This window comes from Acomys minous, assembly GCF_964271855.1.
Source record: "Acomys minous genome assembly, chromosome: 3".
Classification (NCBI taxonomy): domain Eukaryota; kingdom Metazoa; phylum Chordata; class Mammalia; order Rodentia; family Muridae; genus Acomys; species Acomys minous.
In genome coordinates, this window is record NC_140485.1 from 134,530,041 (window position 1) to 134,551,724 (window position 21,684).

The 21,684-nt window shown below is 46.1% G+C and overlaps 1 protein-coding gene across 2 annotated transcripts in view; it reads left to right on the forward strand.

Moving 5' to 3' along the window:
• SCAF8 (SR-related CTD associated factor 8) overlaps window positions 1-21,684 on the forward strand; it is a 189,112-nt gene that overhangs the window by 166,047 nt on the left and 1,381 nt on the right. Inside the window, exon 23 of one of the 2 annotated variants that reach the window (XR_014778139.1) lies at window positions 20,827-20,844. The exons of the other annotated variant lie outside the window; for it this stretch is intronic. The gene's annotated coding sequence lies outside the window, so the exon portion shown is untranslated. Of the gene's footprint in view, window positions 1-20,826; window positions 20,845-21,684 lie in introns of those variants that run through there. 2 annotated transcript variants of the gene reach the window in all.

Genomic DNA, 21,684 nt, shown 5'->3' on the forward strand with positions numbered 1-21,684 from the left:
GCTCAGCACAATTGCCTCCTTGCCCTTCCCCCTCCCACCTCTTAGTACTGAGACTAGAGCCTAGGGCCTCACACATTAAGTAAGGACTCTGTCGCTAAGCTATACCCCAGCTTTCTATTTCCTTCATATTGAGATAGGGTCCCACTGCCTTGCTCAGCCCGCCGTTGGACTTGCAGTCCATCTAGATTTAGCCTACGTGGCTGGGATCACATGCCCATGCCACCGGGTCTGGATCCCTCCTCTTTCTTAAGGTATGGCAGCCGTGTGTCAAGAGCTCTGACCTCAGAGCTTTGCTTTGCAGATTCAAATCCAATTCTGTGGTTTAGTGATTGTGGCCTCAAGCCTCTTCTCTTGCCGAGGCTACTTTCCTCATTTTGAAATGGGGGTTGCTGAAGATATTGGCAGTCAGGGTTTGGGGCGTCTAGAGAGTTGGATGTGGAGCTCTGAGGCCAGAGCAGGTTCATGGTAACATACATAGCCTTTGTTGTGTGTTGTCTGTCCGTTATTAGAGTTTGCCACAGGAAAGTGTTCACTGCGTGAAGCCGCACACTGTTTCTTAAAGAGCAGAGCCATGTAGCCTTAATGTTGATTTATAGCTTCTGGGAGTTCATTTGCTCGAAGGGTTGGATGCAATCATGAGATTCCACTACACTCTAAGGATCTGCAGTTGCTCTCTGTACAATAGAGTCACCAGGCCTTGTAAGTTCACTGCTGGCCTGGAGCCAACCCCCTCCTCCCCGCCCCCCACCGTCACAAAGCATTGCTGTAGTATAAATTCCTTTTAAGACCCTAGTCCTACTGGGAATGGTGGCGCACCTCTTTAATCCCAGCACTCGGGAGGCAGAGGCAGGCAGATCGCTGTGAGTTCGAGGCCATTCTGGTCTACAAAGGGAGTCCAGGACAGCCAAGGCTACACAGAGAAACCCTGTCTCAAAAAAACAAACAAACACACAAACAAAAACAATAATAAAGACCCCAGTCCTGTACCTCTTCAGTGCCCATGCTGTGTGGCCACAGTGACAGAGATCCCCTGAGTGGATCGGTGTGTGGTGCGCGTGCCCCTATGCCTCCTCCAGTCCCTCAGACTCATGACATGTCTGCCTGTGTTTCTCGCTCCACTGACCAGGGTCCTCAACGCAAACGTGCACATATGGAGGGACATGGTCACGACAGCCCCAAAGTTGTGTCTGCTCCCGGTACTGTGAGGGCCCCTTGTGTGTGGCCAGTCCGCGCATGCGTTCTAGGGGACGCAGAGGCTTCTTTCTCTGTGCACAACCCCTACAGGCAGCGGGAGGAGCCTGGCTGAGTGTGGCTGTCCAGCAAAAAGGCCACTTTGCAGCCCCAAGAGTCCCAGAAATACTCAGCACTCAAGCCCCAGGTGTACCCCCCTGCCCCCCCCCCTCCGTCTCACTCTGTGCTCCTGGCATGGCAGCTGGCACTACAACCCAGCTGGCTGCTTTCTTTAAGGCACTGAGATACTTTGGAGGTTAAAGAACCACCACCCCACCCCACCCATTCCAGAAATCTGGACCATTTTGAAACATCCACCCTGTGGTCTCCAGGAGAAGAGAGCGGGCATTTCTTTCAGTGGACAGAGCCTTGAGAACTCTTTGGGATTAAGGGCATCTTTGCTTCCCAAGCCTTGCTCCCTCTCAAGGCAGCTTTGGGCTTCAACCCTTATGCTCTCTTCTGCCCTTAGGTAGGAACCGCCTTCTTTAAAACCACTGCAGCAGGTTGGTGGGCTAGGTGTTTGTCAGTATGCCCCACACCCTAGGTTCTGCACCAAGCACCAGAAACAAAAACAACAACAACAACAACAACAAAAACAAAAACAAAAAATAGAACAAAAAAAAAAGGAAAAGAAAAAAGAAAGAAAGAAAAAGAAACAATGATTTCAGTTTTGGCTTTCTCTGTTACTGTGAACTGTTCTGATTTCCTGTGTGACCCTCTTCAGAAACATTCTCTGTGAAAATCCTCACATCAGAGGGCTTTAGTTTGTGCGGAATTTCACAGCCTGGGCCTACAGTCTAGCGTGGAGGAGACTTTGTTGTGTTTGGATAAGAAAGAGAATTCTCAGAGCTTCCAGCCTTCCTTCCGGGATGGGCCCTCCTATTGCTTCCTCATTCTACCAGCAGCTGCCGGAGGATCCAAGATAAACCATTTTCCCAGGCCTGCTGAGAGGCCAGGGCTCGGGCAGGGGCTGCTTTATTGCCTCATTATCAGAGGCAAGCCTCCTGCCTTACCCTGTAGGAGTCCAGAGAGTAAACATACCTTCTTGCATTACCGTGCCTACAAGCTACAAGTGCTCACACCCCCACACCACACACTCGCACACCTGTGCTTTGTCAGTCCTACGTATTCCGATGGAGATTTTGGAAGTGTCTACTTAAGGACAGGTAGATCTCTTTTTGTAAAATATGTGCCTTACCACAGCCCATGGGGGTTTCTCTCCTCACCTGAACATCGGATCCCAGGGAGCTGCCAATATGTAAGCAAGCGCCCTCCCCGCCCACCTCCTACGCACACACACAAATATACACTCTCACCACAACACCCACTCCTGCTCCCGGCAGAATGTGTCCTCGTAGACCTAAGCGTGTGAAAGGGCTCCTCAAAGCATATTAGACATCTACATGGAGAGCTCAGGGCAGGAAGACATGTCAGATGACTCTCGTCTTCATATCTGCACCATATTGTCCCTCCCTCACCTAGCCTGTGGCACCCCATTTCCTCACAGCCCCCTTCTTTTTGGCATCATACCTTCTTCTTGGCAGATATCCCACATGGGGTTTCCACCAGGATGTATTTATTTGCATGTATATATTGGAACTAGGCATGGTGGAACACACCTCCAATTCCACCACTGGGGAGGTTGAGGCAGGAAGATTAGGAGTTCAGGCCTAGCCTCTGCTCTGTAGGGAGTCTGAGGCTAGCCTAAATGACTTGGCTACACAAGATTGTGTTTTAGCAGAACAAACAAACCAAAAACCAACACTGAAAATGGCTGGGTTTGGTGACACGTCTTTAATCCCAGTACCTAGGAGGCAGAGGCAGGCAGGTTTTAGGCCAGCCTGGGCTACATACCGAGACCTTGTCCAAAACATAAAAGGAAAAAGAGAAGTCTATGTTATGATGACACTGAGTCATTTACACCAGACAGTCACTGCCCTCCATCCCCACCCCTCCCATTATCAGTGGGACTGGGGAGTCTGTAGGGCATCCGTATAGGAGCCAGGAGCCATATCCTACTCTAACCTGGTACCACTGGCTAAGCATTGGCCTGGACCATATGACTCTAGGGATGAATGGAGGACCTTGACGGCTGGGGGTGTATTTCAGTGTATGGTGAGGCCTTGGGCTGATCAGCACTGAAAACACACACATACTCTCTGTCTGTCTGTCTGTTTCTCACTTGCCTGCCATACATGAGGTCCTGGGTTTAATCCCCATAACATACACACACATTACACTGTCACACAAACACATATTACATGTTAAAAAAAAAAAGATAATCACTAGAAACCAAAGACTGTCCACTGAAGAACTATCAGTTCCGTTGCTTTTTATTTAACATATGTAACATAGACTCTAAAGTTAGCAGTTTTATAGTTTATTCCCGTGGTGAGTCTGATCTGCCTGCGCATGCGCCTCCGTTAGCAGGTGCTAGTAATCAGCATTTAGGCTGCCCTGCCCTCTTGTGCCTAGGGAAGGAGTTTATGAGCACCAGTGCTCACATGTGACTGAATTTATTTTCACATTTGTCAGATGGATTAGTAAGCAACTTTGCTCCTGAGCAAAGGTCAAGTGGCAGTGTCTCCTAGGTGTCAGAGATCCATCAGAATGATTGAGTCTCTCTTCAGGCAACCCCATCTGAGGGACACCAGATGTCCTAGTGCTCATGGGTGAGACTCTGTAACTGAGGCCCAAATGAACTTTAACTTCTTCCCACCATATATTTCTATTCATATCTTCAGATATTAAAATATCAGGCCAGTTGTGCGGTGCAAGTCTCCAAAACCCTCACTCTATAGGCTGAGGCAGGAAGTGAGGTCAAAGCCAGCCTGGGCTACAAAATGAGACCTTGCTTACTTCAATAAATATAAGGAAGGAAATAACTGCAGAATTTGGGAGAAATGTCCAAACTTCCTGCCAGTGTATGCAATACACCATTAGAAGTATCATGCACTCTGTGTGCTGGGTGGTGGTGGCACAGGCCTTTAATCCCAGCACTTAAGAGGCAGAGACAAGTGGATCTCTGTAAGTTCGAGGCCAGCCTGGTCTACAAAGCAAGTCCAGGATAGGCAAGACTAAACACAGAGAAATCCTGTCTTGGAGGAGGAAGAGGAGGAGGAGGAGGAGGAGAAGAAGAATCATTCACTTTCTTTCAAGTACCCACAGACTCATGAAATTGGAGTCTCTGCTAAGTTCTGGTCTAGAACTGAACCTCATCTTTTGCTCCCTCATATCTACCACAGCAGCCCCATATCCCGTTGTAATACTCACAGATGGAGATGGAAGCATACACACCTCTCCCCTTCCTGCCCCCTACAGCTCTGACAGCCCTGGTCCTGCGCATTCCGGCCACACACATCCCTCCGTTGACCTTCCAAACACCCTTCAGTGACCTTGCTAAGAAGCACCTCAAGGTCAGAGACTCTGTCCCACTCTGTCTCTTTGTGCCTGTCTCTCCCCTTAACTCTGTGGCTAGGACTCCTCCATTTCTTCCCACTTCTTGGGTGCCTCCTCTTTCTTGTGTGAAAGACATTTCACCAGGACAATTTGTCCTTGGTTCTCCAACCTTTTTGTGGGGTCAGTGCCACCATCTTTCCCCTCTTCCTAAGTGGGAAAGCAGAAGTCTTATTCAAACGATGTTTCCATCCTCTTACCAAACCAGAACTGGTCACGTTTCTCTTTTTCCTTTGTTGTGGTCTTCAACAACCCAATTGTTCTCCTAGTAATAAGCCTGCCAGTCAGGAGTAAGACCACTACCATAATTTAAAGCCAATCTGAAGCAAGCTTTAACTAAATACTGGCCAGGTTTATGGACTCTAGCTTGGTCCAAACCTGGGTTCCCAAGAAGCGGCCTTTAATCCCTTTTTGTAGAGACTACACAGGCAAGACCCACAATTCACTTCATTTCCCGTCAGACCCAGTCATGGACAGGCATACATCCTGACACTCTGACGGATTTCCTGCCTACGCACTTCCTACCTACATCCAATCAGGAGCAAGAATACATCCTGACTTATTTCCTGTTCACGTCCCTTCCACCCATGTGCGATCAAGTGCATCCAGTACAGATTGGTCAAACAAACTTGTTTAGGGGAGTGAAAACACAAAAAATAGCCTCTGCCATTTAACTATGGTTCCCACACTAACGTTTTCTCAAGTCTTTTGACCCACCCACTAACAAAGGACATCTGCATATCCCCGCCCCCTTTTTTGAGACAGAGGTGGGGTTCTTATCCTATAGCCTAGGAAATCACTATAGCCCAGACTGGTCTGAACCTCGCTTTGTAGTTTGGGCTAGCCTTGAACTTGCAGTAGCCCTCTTGTCTTTGCATTGCTGGGGCCACATATATAAGCCCCCATGTCTAACTTTAACTCTATCCATTTAAATTTGTTTACACATTGTGTGCACTTTCTGTTAAACTAGTGAGCTCATTTAAAATATATCTTATAGAAGCTGGAAAGGGTGAGGTTAACAGAGAAGTGACTGGGCCAGGTGAGGTGGCGCACGCCTTTAATCCCAGCACTCAGGAGGCAGAGGCAGGTGGATCACTGTGAGTTCAAGGCCAGCCTGGTCTACAAAGTGAGTCTAGGACAGCCAAGGCTACACAGAGAAACCCTGCCTCGAAAAATAAAAATAAAATAAAATAAAATAGAAATGACTAGAAATATCATCTTCCTGTCTCCTAATGAGTGATGGTGAAGGGTATGACAATACCTACCACTGAATGCAGGGACAAGGATGCTGACCATGGTCCTGGGGCCCTGGCCCCTACTGGACTTCTCTTCTCTTTCCTGTGTTTGTTTGTAGAAAGCTCCACTTTCTTTTCCTCTCTACTTCAGGAAGCTTTGGTGCTTTGGGTGTCTAGGGGACACCCAAAGGGGAAAAGTCTGTCTCCTATATGACCTACAAGCCACTGCAATCCCAGCATGCCCTTTGCTGCAGGCCTCCCCCTGGGTCCGTACTCTCTCCTTCTCCTCTCCAACTCCCCTGGGATCAACCACTCCCACCCACTGAGGTGGCCCTCCTCACAGCTCTGTCCATGCGTAGTCGCACAGGCACTTGCTGCTCAGCAGCGTGGCGCTCTCACAGGCGCTCTTATGTCTCCAACTGGATTATGATCCCCACGAGGACATGGCTCAGGTTTCTCCTCCCTTCATAGCCTCCTCTGAGGACAGGGACCTGGACTTTGGACCCCAGCTCTTCCTAGCACCCCAGTGTCTCTTCACTCCCTTTGAAGGATGATGCAACCACAAGGGTCAGAGAGCCTTCGCAGTGGCTGTTTGGGCAGAGACAGCTCCAGAGGCCACCGAATCTCAGGTGCATCCCAACTTATAGGCGACACATGGCAGGCAGCATGCTTCTGCAGAGATGCACTCAAGCTCAGCTTCCTGGAGCTGCCATTTCCCGGCAATGGGTAATATGTTCTTTTAAACTCTTAACAGAAGGGTTGACTTTCTCCTACAATTACACTTTTGACTGATGACATGAGTCACCTTACGTCAATGCAGATCCTTAGCACGTTTATCAGTGAAGCGCCTTCTCTCTAGTGCCTGAGTAGGGCTCAGGACATGAACACATGCATCAATGGGATGACGGTTTCCTGGATTGAGCACGAGACACCAACAAGGCACCTACTTACTGGTGGCCGAGTCAGGATGCGAAGGACGTTTCAAGATGCTGCATATGCCAGAACAGGTGACTCTGAAACACTGAAAGAATCACGAGGCTGGAGCTTTTCTTGGACTCTTGAAATGCGGCAGCAATGCCGACCTCAGAACTGGAAAACAGAGGACTAACACCAGGAGTTCATCTTTCTTCTAGACCTTAAGCTTCCTGGCTTTGTGTCTTGAACGCGTCCGTTCTTTTCACACTGCGGCATCTGCAGGGACCATTCCTGGGTGGACAGCTTTCAAAAATGCCTTGATGGAGCTCAGGAATGTGGCTCTTGCCTAACGTGTGCGAGACCCTAGGTTTGATTCCTACACTGTAAACACATATGCACATGCATGCACACAGGGGATGGATAGGGAGGGAGGGAGAGAGAGAAAGGGGGCCCCCATTAACTGAAATACATCTTCTTTGTGAAATGAATTGGTACAGACTGCAAGTTAATTTCATGCTCTCTACTGCAGAAGGGCCTGTCTAAGAAACTAAGTTGCTTAAATTTTAAACTACATTTTTCTTTCCCGTTTACACATCAAACTTGGCAGGTGTGGTGAAGGCCATAAGTGTGTTCTCAGCCTAAAAGTCATTTTACATATTTCAAGTACAGTATGGCTTAAGGTCTTGAGCCAAGATTAGCTTGCCAGTCTCTGTGAGTGTTCTGTGGTGGCCGAGGACCGTAGCTGATCCTGTGTAGGCATATGTACCCTATGCAGGTTGCTACTGGTGGTGTTTTGGGACTGAAGTGTCATTTTCATTACCCTACTAAAGTATGATTATTAAATTTTTTCTTGAGCATGCGTGTGTGTATATATGTATGCATGTGTGTATGTGTATATATGTAAGCATGTGTGCCTGTGCATATGTGTGTGCACATATATAAATATGTGTGTATGTATATATCTGTGTGTGTATGTGTGATGTGTATATTTATATGTGTGTGTGTGCTTGTATGTGTATGTGTTCTTTTTTAAATTATTTTTTAAAAGATTTATTTATTATGTAAACAAATCTCGTTATAGATGGTTGTGAGCCAACATGTGGTTGCTGGGAATTGAACTCAGGACCTCTGGAGGAGCAGTCAGTGCTCTTAATCTCTGAGCCATCTCTCCAGCCCCACGTGTTCTTTTTATAACTTACCTGCATCTCATACTGTGAGAGCTGAGTTGGAAAGAAGGAGGCAGAGGTAAGCTTTATGCTCTCCATCAAAATCTTTGAGGTTCATTTCTTTGAGATTATTTGATAGCTTTTAGTCTTTTACAAGACCTGAAGGAGGAGGAGGAGGAACTGGAAAGAGAGAAGAGAGCTGCCTTGCAGTTGAGTCTCCCCTTCCACCACGCAGTTTCTTCCATGCCTTACCAAGACAAGGTTAGCTCAGGACACAGCATGCCTTTCCAGCCTCCACCTTCTGGGGACCACTGCAGATGGCAGAAGGGGATGGGTACAAGTGCCGGCTCTCTTGTTTCTCCTGGACGTCTGCTGAGGCCCGAGAAGGGAAGACCCACGTGTGTTGCCAAGTCAAGCATTTCCATAGCGTGAGTCACACAGACAGCGCTTTAGTGGTTGAACAGGCAGCAGGAGGAGGAAGGAGCGAATGCCCATCCCGGGACATGAAGTAGCTTTGCCGTTGTATAAATTCAGGATCGTTCTCGGTGAAGCCATGCCGTGGTTCTGTTTTGTTACGGGCACCATGAAAACTGGGGGTGGCTCTTATTATTCTCTTCACAGTTTTCATTAAAGCTGCTTTGAGGCTCCTTGGTATAAACCAGTAAAGAATTTGGAGAGTCTCTGTTTTTCATAGTTTAATTAAAAAATTCTGGGCCTCTCAAGACTATGTAGCTCAGAGTGCTGGGAAATTGCGAACTCAGAATTTGCTCCCAGTAAAGGTTGATCAGTTGTTAATTAAAGATTTGGAATTTTCCCTAAATAGAGACAATAGAGTGTTCATAAGGCTTCAAAACCCTTTATATTTCTACAAGCATACTTACTATGCACCTACTATGTGCAAAGTGAATATGAGTGCTGGGGATCCAGTCTTGACTCCTTGCCTCTTCTTAGCTCTGTGTGGTACCCCTTGGTCTCTGCAGTCATGTGAAGAGTCTTAGAAATTAACTTAAACTTGACCCTCACACAAAATTTCATGCAGTTAGGGGAAGTCATTTTTAATACAGCACCTATCACCAGTGTATAGCTTCTGACTGCATGTATATTTATTCTTACTTTTGTGATTTATTTTATGTTGATGTGTAAAAACATAAACATTCTTCATACTGGTGAGAGTCCATGTTATACTATGGCACATGTATAGGTTTCATGGTGTTTAGAACAAGTTACACATACTTATCTCCCTAAACTGTGTTATTTCTTTAGGGTGAGAATTTTCACAATCCCCCTTTCTGGCTTTAAAAACAAAAACAAAAACAAAAACAAAAAAAAAAAAACTCCCTGTACATTGTTGTTACTCGACTTCAGAGCAGTATGGTGGAGCCTCTTGCTTGCTTTTATCTGACTCATACTCAATATTGTTGATTGGTATTTCTCCACCCTACCCGCCTCTGCTCTGGCAACCTCTGGTAACTACCTTTTGACTCTCAATGTCTCTAAGATAAACCTTTCTAGACTCTACCATACAGGAGTGAGATCACTTGGTTCCTGGTTCTTTTATGCCTGGCTTATTTCACTTAACATAATAATCAAGTCTGTATGTGCATGTGTGTGTGCATTCGTGCAAGTGGCATACGTGTGTGTGTATGCATGTGTGGAAGCATGGGGGTGTCTTCTTCAATCCCTCCCAATCTTTTTTTTTATTTTAAGTATACATGCTCTGCCTGCATGTACACCTGCAGGCCAGAAGAGGGCATTAGATCACATTATAGATGGTTGTGAGCCAGCATGTGGTTGCTGGGATTTGAACTCAGGACCTCTGGATGCTCTTAACCTCTGAGCCATCTCTCCAGCCCCAGTTTGTTTTTGTTTTTCAAGACAGAGTTTCTTTGTGTGGCCTTGGCTGCCCTGGACTCACTTTGCAGACCAGGCTGGCCTCGAACTCACAGCAATCCACCTGCCTCTGCCTCCCAAGTGCTGGGATTAAAGGTGTGTGCCACCACCACCTCACCCAATCTTATATTTCAAGATAGGGCTTCTTAGTGAACGTAGTGCTCACCAGTTGGCTAGTCTAGCTGGTCAGTGAGTTCCAGGAATCTTCCTGTCTACACATGCCCTGAGCTATGGATACAGAGGCTCATGGCCACGCCCAGATTTTCTATGTGGGTCCTGGGATCTGAAGTCAAGACCTCATGCTGTGTGGCAGGTACTTTACCAACTGAGCCATCTCCCCAGCCCAACATAGTTGCCTTTATTTCTATCCAGGTTTGCAGAAACGGCAGGAATCAGATCTTTTCTGTAGCCAGATAGTAGTCTACTGTGTAGTGATACCTACTCATCGCTTGGTGGACATTTAGGTTATTTCTGTTTCTTGGCTGGTATGAATGGTGTTCACAGAAGCTATGCATTCTTGTGTTAGCTTTGGCTCTTTTTATCTCCCTCTCCACAAATTCTGTTCTTTTTTTCCTTCTTCCATTGACTGAGTTTATAGCTTTAAGCCCTTCCTCCTCTTCCTCCTCTTCCTCCTCCTCCTCTTCCTCCTCCTGTTGTTGTTGTTGTTATTGTTGTTGTTGTTCTTCTTCTTCTTCTTCATTATTCATTTATTCAACACTTAGACGTGTGCAGTCTATTACAGGAGAAAGCTGGCAGTTAAACGTGGAAATGCATAAGAACCTTGAACTCAGGGTTTTTGCTCGGCAGAAATCAGTACATTTTACCCTCATGGATCCATTCACAGCTCTAGGCCTGCTCTTCATGAAACGGCAATGGTGAAGATACATCAGAAACATCAAGACCAGAAGGGATAGGTTCCCCCCTCCCTTTTGGAAACATCTAGCTATTAAATCTGAAACCTGAATTTCTGAAAGACAGAAGCCCCAGCCACATATCCTGTGACCCATGTGTAAACAAACAGGATCAATCACTTTGCTGTGCATTTGAGCCTTTCCTACCTCCATAGCTGTATTCCCTAGAAGTGTGTAAGACATGTGGCGTGGCTTTGACTCTGTAGCAATGGAATAATTGTGCTTATTTCATAGCACCTGTTATAAGCCAGGTAATACTTGTAGACCGACCTATGGCACTTATGCTACCTTAGGACACCGAGTCCTCCCATTTCTGTAAATACCTTTAGAGAATGGCACATGTTGGACAACATACTTTCATTTATATTTTTTCAAAGAAAAAACTTCCCCTATTTATATTGGAATATTTCTGATGATAAAATTCATGAAAGAGCTGTTATATTTTTAAAAGCTAGGCCACCCTCCCTTGAGAAGCCAGTACCCACACTTAGATTTGCCTTCCTTTTCTCTGAGAAGCCCACAGCCCTGCTCTTGGTGTCTTTTTCTTTCTGGGTGCTTCTCTTTCCACACCCTCAAGCTTAAGCCTACATTAAATAGCATTTATCAGCCCCCAATTCTGCTTAGGAAAATGTCCTCTTTGCTCCATCAATACTACTTAAAACCTTTCCTGAGGTGACTGTCTTGGTGTCATCTGGCTTTACCTAGGACTCCTTTTACTTTTAGCAAGTCGCCCCAACCAACACGAAGTCTCTTTGCTGAGTTCTCACTCATGGACTGAGCTCAGGTTTTTCTCTTTTGCTGTTCAACGTTGGGGATCAAATCCAACGTTTTGCATGTTCTACACAAGCCCTGTGTGGCTAACACACACTCCTCAGCCTGGATGGATTTCTATCTTTTGAGACGTGATCTCACTATAGAGGCCTGGATGGCATCAACTATGTAGCTGGCCTCGAACTAAAGGCAACTCTCCTGTTTCAGCCTCTCCAGTGCTATAGTGCAGGTGTGCGTGGCCACACCCAAGTCTGAAGACATTTGTCCTTCTAGTTTGTGAGTGGGTCCCTGTGGGGAAGATGCAGGCTTTTGTTTCTTTCCCAGGGAGATGCTGTGCGGTTGCCTCTTTTTTTTTCTAGTGCACCAGGATATAGTGCTGTCAGAAGACGGGAGGTGGACCTCTCTGTCCGTCCCTGCTCTTTGTACCTCAGAGACTCCATCTCGTCTTCCACATACATTTCTTCATCACAAAAACCTTCTATGTCTTACTAAGTGAAAAACAAAGTATAGGAAGCTGGGGATTTTTTTTCCTTCATTGTTAGAAAAAAAAAAAGTAACATCCAGAGAATTTGCAGTGAGCCTTTCACTGTGAGCTGAACCACACTGGCTGGGGGGTGGGGGTGGGGAAGAGGGAGGGTCGGTGGTGTCCACAGGGGGTTGCTCCAAACATTTTTCAGAGTGCTATTGAAATGGGAGCGATCCATTGTGTCTGTGAGGAAGGCACACCCCTGCTTGTCCAGCCTCCCTAGATGTGTAAACCCAGGACGAGCCATACAAGAGCCCAGGCACAGTGCACCGGGCTCTCATTACTATACTTGTGGCATTTCCTGTTTCTGATCCCAGCCTTCCAGAACACTTTTTGAGAGGTGGAAAGCCTGACTGTTCCTCCTGGTACATTCTTACTACATACTAAATGGCTAATTTCATATAATTAAGGAAGCCGTTTGCAGAGAGACTAAATAGATGCCAAGGGATGTATAAAACCAGATGTGGGGGAGACATGTTAGTATCGAGGCTTCAGTTGTGCTTGGCTTTTAGGAATGTTTCCTACTTGCAAAGAAAAATTTGGGAACACCAGGATGAAGTGCTGTACACCACCATTTTTAAGAGCCTGTGCAGGCCAGTTTATATTTATATTAACGAGTTGCCTCCTTTAAAACTTTGAGAATTCCCAGTGGTCTAAATACATAGTAAGTTACATGTAAAGCCTATTTATAATTTTGGGAAATTTTATAGTGAAACACCAGAAATGGTAATATTTCTGAAATGCATCCCTGCCGCAGGCTAGGGAACAGAACAAAGGCCTTGTTTGTTTGCAATGGCCCTTCTCAAGAGCCTCGTGAAACCCAGGAAGATGGAGCATGCCTACAGACCCAGATACCTGAGGCAGGAGGATTTGATGTTCAAGAGCTTCCTGAGGCACAGAGCAAGTTCAAGCTCAGCCTGGTCAGCTTAGCAAGACCGTGTCTCAGAGTAAAAATACTGAGGGTGTAATTCATAGAGTATGTGTATAAGGCACGAGAAGTCTTACATTCAATCTCCAGTACACACTCTCACTGACACACCCACACACTCACACAGTTACACACACACACACACACATTCACACAATTACACACATACTCACCTATACACCCACATACTTACACAATTACATTCACACTCATATACTCACATACCTATACACTCACGGACATACAGACACACATACATATTCACACACACTCGCACACACTTATTCACACACATATGTATTCATACACATACTTACACTCTCAAACATACACACATATACATATTTACACACATTCACTCACACACACACACACACACACACACTCACTCATACATACTCTCTCTTACACATACTCCCTCTCGCACAGACAAGACCCCCATCACTGATACTAGTCTCACTTTTATATGAGAAAATCGAGGCATCAAGAAGGCCAAGTAAGCCGGGCGTGGTGGCGCACGCCTATAATCCCAGCACTCGGGAGGCAGAGACAGGCAGATTGCTGTGAGTTCGAGGCCAGCCTGGTCTACAAAGTGACTCCAGGACAGCCAAGGCTAACACGGAGAGACCTTGTCTCGAAAAACAAAAAACAAAGAAAACAAAAACAAAAGAAGGCCAAGTAACTGGCCCTGAGTCAGACAGCTAAAAGTAATGGAATGGCATCTCTTCAGCTCACTTTGACTCCAGAGTTCACCTCAGTGAGCTTGTGTCATATTGCCTCGAGACAAATGCTAAGCTGCCTTAATTAATGATTCCTCCTGCGGCCACGGTCAGCCTCCCTGTGGTAGAGTCCAATGCATTTATTTTGATTAACCCCAAAAGCTCCCCAGTCTCCTCAGCCAGGACTCCCTCAAAGAAGCTGAATGCAAGCCCACCAATCAACCTCTTATCTTCCAGAATGCTCTGTCATCCAATTATCTCTATTATCTGAGTGTGTGTGTGTGTGTGTGTGTGTGTGTGTGTGTGTGTGTGTGCGCGTGTGTGGTGGTTTTTGTTGTTGTTGTTGTTCTGGGTTGTTTGTTTGTTTGTTTTTCGTGTTTTGTTTTTGGGCACAGAGCTTCATGCATCCCAGGCTTACCTCAGACTCACTATATAACTGAGAACAATGTTCATCTTCCAATCTTCCTGCCTCTTCCTCGCTTGTGCTGACATGGCTGACTTGGCCCTCCATGCCTTGTTTGAACCCCTAGAATTCTGCATGCTAGGCAAGCACTCTCCCGGCTGAGCCACACCCTCAGCCGACTTTACGTTCACTCTTCATATCTGATTTCCTTGTTACCGTCTTTCCACAGCCGGTGACTCAACATGCATACTGACCCTTTTATTTAATTACTACAGGGTTAGTGATATAGTGTGCCATGGTGTAGCACATACTTAGCAGTCCCTAGTTTTGATTCTCGGCATGGCAGAGTCAACACATGAATAAACAGACGATAAATGAAGGCTGCACCCCTTTGGGTTAGTCAGGAAACAAAGGAAGGGAATGCCAGGCTGCAACAGTGCTTTACCATGAAACAGAATTTCCCATTTCCCCCTGGATTCGGACCCTAATGTAAAATGGTACCCAGCAAAGCATCCCTAAGGCCTTTCTCACTATGCTGAGACATACGTCTTCTGACACAGCCATGGCATGAGGCTACCAAGCCTAGGCTCTCACCATGTAAAAACTGTCAGGCTGATGGAGAAGGGGTGGACAGCTCTAGCCCCCCAGGGCTGGCCTTGCTTGCTTTCCTCAGGGATGGCAGGATGCTCAGTATTCACCTCAGCAGTAGTCTGAAGAAGGATCAGAACTCCACTTATGCTACTCAGTGCCAGAACTTTCTCCAAGGCAGGACCTGGGCCTTGGCGTTCCTGTGGGTCTTGCTCTGTGCCTGATGATGAGTGAATAGCAAGGAGCTAATATTTAAATGACACCAGAGACATGAGCTGCTTGTGCACATGGAAGGAACAAGGGTTTCTGGCTTTCTAACTCTTATTGTTTTTATAAAATGTTTTGCGAGAAGAATGTTTCAGGTTCCAGGTTTGGAACCTGTGGGCAAAACTTTCAATAAAAGAATGTACAACTGGAAACACCTCCAGGAAAGATTTCTTTGTACAAATAAATTAGAAGCATGGCTTGAACAGGAGTTATTTTCCTGCAATACTAAATTGTTCATGCTTTCTGGTGGCCCCAATAGTCCTTGCTCTAAAGTCTGTAACCCTAAATAGGAACCACGCTGGCGTGCACATCAAGTTCAGGCAAACTACTGTACTCAGCGATGTACTTGTGTCATGAGTTCTTAAGCAGTTTAAACTTGACATGTTCTTCTATTAAAATGACTAAACCAAGCCAGGCCTAAGGGCTCACATCTGTAATCCCAGCATTCAGGAGGCTAAGACAGGAAGGATGTGGCAAGCTCCAGGCCAGCCTGGGATAGGTAGTTTCTTCCGGGGCAGCCTGGTATATAAATAAAGCCCTATTGCAAAACACAAAAATAAAAGTGCTAAGTGCAAGGTTGTAATCTAAGCAGTTATGTGAGATTCTGACTCAAATAAGTAAGTAAGTAGGTAAGTAAGTAAAAACAAAAGACTATGGCATACTTCATTTTCTGCCCACCTTCATCATCTCAGGAGCATCATCTCTCCCCCCCAACCCCCACCCCCACCCTTACCCTTTCCCTCCCTCTCCCCCTTACCTGCTCTCTACACACACACACAGTGTCTCTCTCTCTCTCTCTCTCTCTCTCTCTCCTTCCCTCCCTCCCTCTACTTGCTCTACCCTCTTACTTTCTCTCTCTCTCTCCCTCTTCCTCTCTCTCTCTCTCTCTCTCTCTGGGGTACCCCTCCCCACTTTCTTTCCCTCCACCCCCTGCTCACTTAATAAACCTCATATAATATAATATCTGCTGCCTGGCATCTTATTATCCTTTTCTCTTATTTTCTTTTTATCAATCATAACACTTGTCTGTCTGACAGAAGATGATCTCAAGCAATTAATGTTCCTCAAGAGAATATGCCAAGGATGGGGCAGTTTAAAAGAAAGGAAAGTTAAAAAGGATACAGAAGGCAAGGTGTGGAGCCTGCCCCTCTGGAGTTCCAACTCCAGGATGGGACTTGGAGTCAAAGAGCAGTTGCCCAGCACCCAGAGGTTTCTAGGCAGCGGGTGAGCTGTGCAAACAACACGGATGAAGGCGGGGAAGGGTGAGACCTGGAGTGATGGCCCAGAGCCTTGGGCGGGGCCTGAGGAGGAATTTGCTGTCTCAGTGTTTTTCCAGGTTGAATAAAAGAACACCGTGAATTCTAATATCTTCAGGGTAGGGCAATTCCTCGCTGATTGCCTGCGGTAGGGATTAACGAAGACAAGCACGCCAAGGGAAACCTAGAGGCTAGCTGCAGGGCTAGAGTGTTATAAACCACACCTCCCAGGCCCTTCTGTTTGGGATGCTTTTACAAGCCTTACTGGGAGGCGTCTCTCCAGCTCCCACTAGTACTGTACTGTCTTTTGTGTGTGTGTTAGCCTTGTGACTGTCGTCTCTGTCTCAGTAACTGCAACAGTTTATGTTTTTAATCAATTGCTTCTTCACAACTCTCGTCCCAGGCCAGACCTTTCCTGGATGTATTTGGGAGAGACGTCTTTTCCCTGACTGTCTTGAAGCATAGTAGCCGGCAGACGCCTCTGAGAAACAGACAGGAAGGAAGGCAGGCTGGGGCTCCTTACCTTGTCTTTCCTCATCTGAGTCAGGTGGCTCTTTAAGAACCTGCACACGTATGTGATGCGTATACTTAATCTCTTATTCTTATTCCTCATCTGTTTTTCATATCAGAAAACTTGAACTAATGCAAGCTGTCCTTCTGTCTTGGGGACAGGTCCACCAAGAATGTCATTCAGGGCATGTTTTCTGTGGGTACACGCCAAGATGAACTTTTTTTTTCTTTCTCAGGTCTGGGACTAAGGTGGAGGATCTGGGGTAAGGGCGGGAAGAGATTAGATGGTTGCCATTCTGGCTTTTGCCCTAGAACTCCCAGTTGGGCCTCACTGACAGGATGGAGATGCAAGAAGAGGGAAAACAACATTTGGGGTTATCAAAACATGATCCTAGGTGGTGTCCGTCCTGTGCGTTTGTGGGCCTCCTTGGGACAGCCCTCCTCCCCCAAGTCTAGTAGAGGGGTGAATATTTTTAAACAGAAAATAAGAGCCTATTCTGGCTCTTTATGCTTGTAGTCTCAGCACTTGGGAGGAGGGAAGAGGAGAGTTAGGAGTTCGGAGCCAGCTGCGGCTACCTGCTGAGGTCAAGGCCTTGCTACAAAACAAACAAACGAAAATCAAAGAAGAATGCACTGTCTATCGCACATCTTACTTTATGTCCATGTGGAGAGAAGAGGAGAGCAGGAGACTGACAGGAACCCTGAATTTTGTAAAATATTAATAATTTATTCCCTTTACATCCCAGCCATAGCCCGCCCTTGTCCTACTCCCCTTCCCTTATTCCTCAGAAAAGGGGAGCCCCCCCCCCCCCACTGCAGCTCAACTTCATCCTCAGCTCCACGGTGAGTTGGAGGCCAACCCGAGATCCAAGAGAACTCGCTCCCTGAAAAAGATGAAACAACACACCCCAAAAGGAAAAAAAATAAATGGATTAGCCTTAGTCTGTTTAATAAATTGTGTAATCAAGATATACTGAAATGCAGATATGTTCATTATTTGATACCTTAAGTTTTTTTTTTCCCTTTCAAAATGTATTAAGAAGAAATAGGCAATCATATAAAATGAGGGCAAGTTTGGTTTTAACTCTTTAGATACCTTACCCTTGAAACTTGAGCTTCCTAATTGTATTATCCTCATCAAACTCCGACACAGTGACACTCAATCTATGGGTTGTGACCCCGTTGTGGGTCCAATGACCCTAAGACCATTGGAAAAACACAGATATTTACATTATGATTCATAACAATAGCAACATTTTAGTTATGAAGTAGAAACGAGAATAATTTTATGGTTGGGGGTCACCACAACACGAGGAGCCATATTATTGGGTCGCAGCATTAGGGAAGTTGAGAACCACTGCTCTCTCTAACACTTTTGGAGGACTTTCCTGGCGGTGCCCGTCTGCCCATCCACTCACCCACACACCTGAACAGGTGCTGTAACTGGATGTATTTGGGAGAGACGTCTTTTCCCTGACTTTGTTGAAGCATAGTAGCTGGCAGACGCCTCTGAGAAACAGAAAAGCCGCTAATTCTAACATTGTCGCTGAAGTCCACTCTATGGATAGGATGGCTTTAAAAGTTACCCCCCCTTGACAGACCCCATTTGTGCACCAGATGGCCCGTGCCAACAACTCTCAGCTCCAGCTCAACTGGTCTTTATGGGAGAGCAGAAGTCTGTTTCCCTCCTGTGCTGTCCAAGCTCCAGCACTCCCAACAACAGAGAGAAGCAATGTTTCTATATAGCCTGGAAAGTCACTCTGCCTGGTGCCCAGCGGGAATGGCTGATCTTAAGAGCAGACTGCGAGGGAGTAAGGGGAACTTGAGGTGAGTCCAACCAGAGAAGGCTTCCATGAAAGGACAAGTCCAAGCTCCAGGGGACCCACGAATTGAAAGCAAAGGCCTCAGAGCTGTAAAGGAAAAGTTGAGAATAAAGGTGTAGTAGCCAGGGACAAGTAGAGGAATAGAAGTGATTGTGTGTGTGTGTGTGTGTGTGTGTGTGTGTGTGTGTGTGTGTGTGTGTGTGATTTATTAGAATGGCACACAGGCTGTGGTCCAGCTAGTCCAACAATGGCTGTCTGCCAATGGAAGGTCCAAGAATCGAGTAGTCATCGTTCAGTTCGCGAGGCTGGATGTCTCAGCTGGTTTTTAGCATCCTCTTGAATCCTGGAGAAGTAAGCTTTAAGGCCAGAACAGGAAGCAGGCAAAGACAGAGCAAGCTTCCTTCTTCCATGGCCTTTATAAAGGCTGCCAGCAAGAGCGTGTGACCCAGATTTAAGGAGTATCTTCACGTTTCAAAAGATCCAGGCAGTGGTGGCTCACACCTTTAATCCCAGCACTTGGGAGCCAGAGGCAGGCGGATCGCTGTGAGTTCGAGGCCAGCCTGGTCTACAAAGTTAGTCTAGGACAGCAAAGACTACAAAGAGAAACCCTGTCTCAAAAAAAAAAACAAACAAAAAAAAAAAAACAAACAAACAAACCAAAAAAAAAAAAGTGGGTCTTCCTACTTCAATTGATTTAATTAAGAAAACAATTTCTCACAGATATGCCCAGCCTCTTGAGTTTTCATTAATTTCCAGGTGTAGTCAAGGTAACAACCAAGAACAGCCATCACAAAAAGTGTGCTCATGCCAAGTCAGAACCGCTGTTCACTGAGAGTCTGTGAGTTCAGCATATTTTGGGATGGGGCCTGTGAAAATAACTGTTGACTATAGAACCAGGTGGTGAGCACAGGGTGACATATAGCCACAGGTATTTAGTTGTTTTTGAGACATGGTCTCCTGTATCTCAGGCTGGCCTGAGGCTGACAGCTTGAGGCTAACCTTGAATTTCTGATTCCCTGCCTCCATCCCCGAAATGCTGAGATTACAAGTGTGCATTACCACATCTGGTTTATGAAGTATTGAGAGTCCACCCCAAGGCTCGGCAATGCATGTTAGGCAAATACTACCCGCTGCCGAGCTATGGTCCCAGCCCACGTATTAATGCTGAGCTTTGATTCAGGGAATATTAACTTTACCTTTTAATATTGACTTATTAGGATAATTTTATACATCATTAAAAATGTAATAAGCTTAGACAATCAGTGGTATTGGTAACCACTTCTAGGATGTCCCTTTGTGAGTGAAGAATCCCGGTTCAAATGCACTGCAGGCTGTCTGAATCTGAGCGTCATAGGATCCAGGCTGATGTCTGGGCAATTCACACTACTCCATTCAAAACCTACTCATAAAAATCACTGATAGGCACCTATAATCCCAGCACTCTGAAGTCAGAGGCAAGAGGATCATGAGTTCAAGTCCAGCCTGGGCTACATATTGAGTGCCAGGTCAGCTTAGGCTACACAGTGAGGCCCTGTCTCCAAATTCCAAAATCACATGACAAAAAGCTCTGCCCACTTACACCTTAAGAATGACATGCTTTTTCCTAGCAGCATCCTAAGATCTGCTGTTTCTTCTTCAGTATGCCTGGGGATGCTGTCATCCAGTCAGGATTGGGGTACTGGCCCTGGTTATCCTAATTATCCTCTGTGACACTAATAACGTTTAGAATCTGGAGACTGAGCCATGAATGGTCTAGTGCCTCAGGTGTGTTCAACCTGTAGCCTTCAAGCCACTTAAATGCAGCCCAATGCAAATCATAAATGTATTTGAAATATTGTGAGTTAAAAAAAAAATTGGTTATATAGTTTCTGCGCATGGAGCTTGTGGATGACAGTGTCGCATTGCACTGTTCCAGGCATGCCTGGGACAAAGCACTGGCCTTTCTTCATAGGATGGTGATACCACAAGGTGCTTTTGTTGTTTTCAGTAGCCTATGAGGGATGTATAAGTGAGATTCTGGTGCCTCGTCAGCTGGAAGGGAAACAGCTAAAGTGAGTCCCAGAGAAAGAGAAGAGAACCCTTTGCCATGCACGAATTCACAAACATCTGGCCATACTACCTAACATACATATACAGACAAGTAGTCTGAAGGCAAAGGAAGGCAGGAAAGACTTGGGGCTAAAATCATCTACTTTGGGACTCCATTTAAGCTACTATCTTTCTTTCTTGCAGGGACAGGAAACTCAGTCAGGTGACCCCTCCAGGCTCCCGAGGAGCCAGGAGAGGCCCATTTGCAATTGGCCACTGATCATGAGAAAGGAGCGGCCGCCCTCCAGAAATCTCAGTTTCTGCAGAATCAGCTCGATGCATTGGCAGAGCTGCCCAGCTGTGCCCGGCAGATGGCTGAACTGGAGTCAGCAGAGCCGTTGCCCACTTCCTAGATCCTGGGGTCCTGAAAGGGAGGCCACATGCTTGCCTGTGAGTGTCTTGGCATCAAATAAGGGAAAAGCACTTTAAAACGATGATTGATTGATTGATTTAGGGTGTGCGGAGACCAGCGGATTTTCTGGAGTTGTTCTCCACCTCTACAAAGTGTGTGCGTGCCTCTGTGTGTGTGTGTGTGTGTGTGTGTGTGTGTGTGTGTGTGTATCCCATCCTTTATGTATTGTCAATGTTCATGCTGAGGCAAAGTGTTTACACCCAACCTTCCAAAAGAGAGGAAAAAAGTGTTTTAAGGAAACTCTTTGTGTTGGAGTTCAGGGGATAATTTAATTGTTGATGCAATTGCTCTGTAGCCTCTGATCAGAAACTCCAGCAAAATACTGAAGAGCAATAGAAAGCACTCAAAAATAAACAAACAGATAAATAAAATCCATTGCCCCCCCTCTGTTTCCTCTTCTCCACCCCCTCTTCTTCTCCACAGAATTTTGCTAACGTAGCCCAGGCTGGCTTCTGACTCTCAATCATCTGTCTCAGGCTCCGAGCACTTGAATTATAGATGTGAACCATCGTGCTTGACCTTGGCTCGGACAGGTTATAGGAACAGAATTTGTTCCACAAATATTTCTTGGCACATCCTGTGTGTTGGGA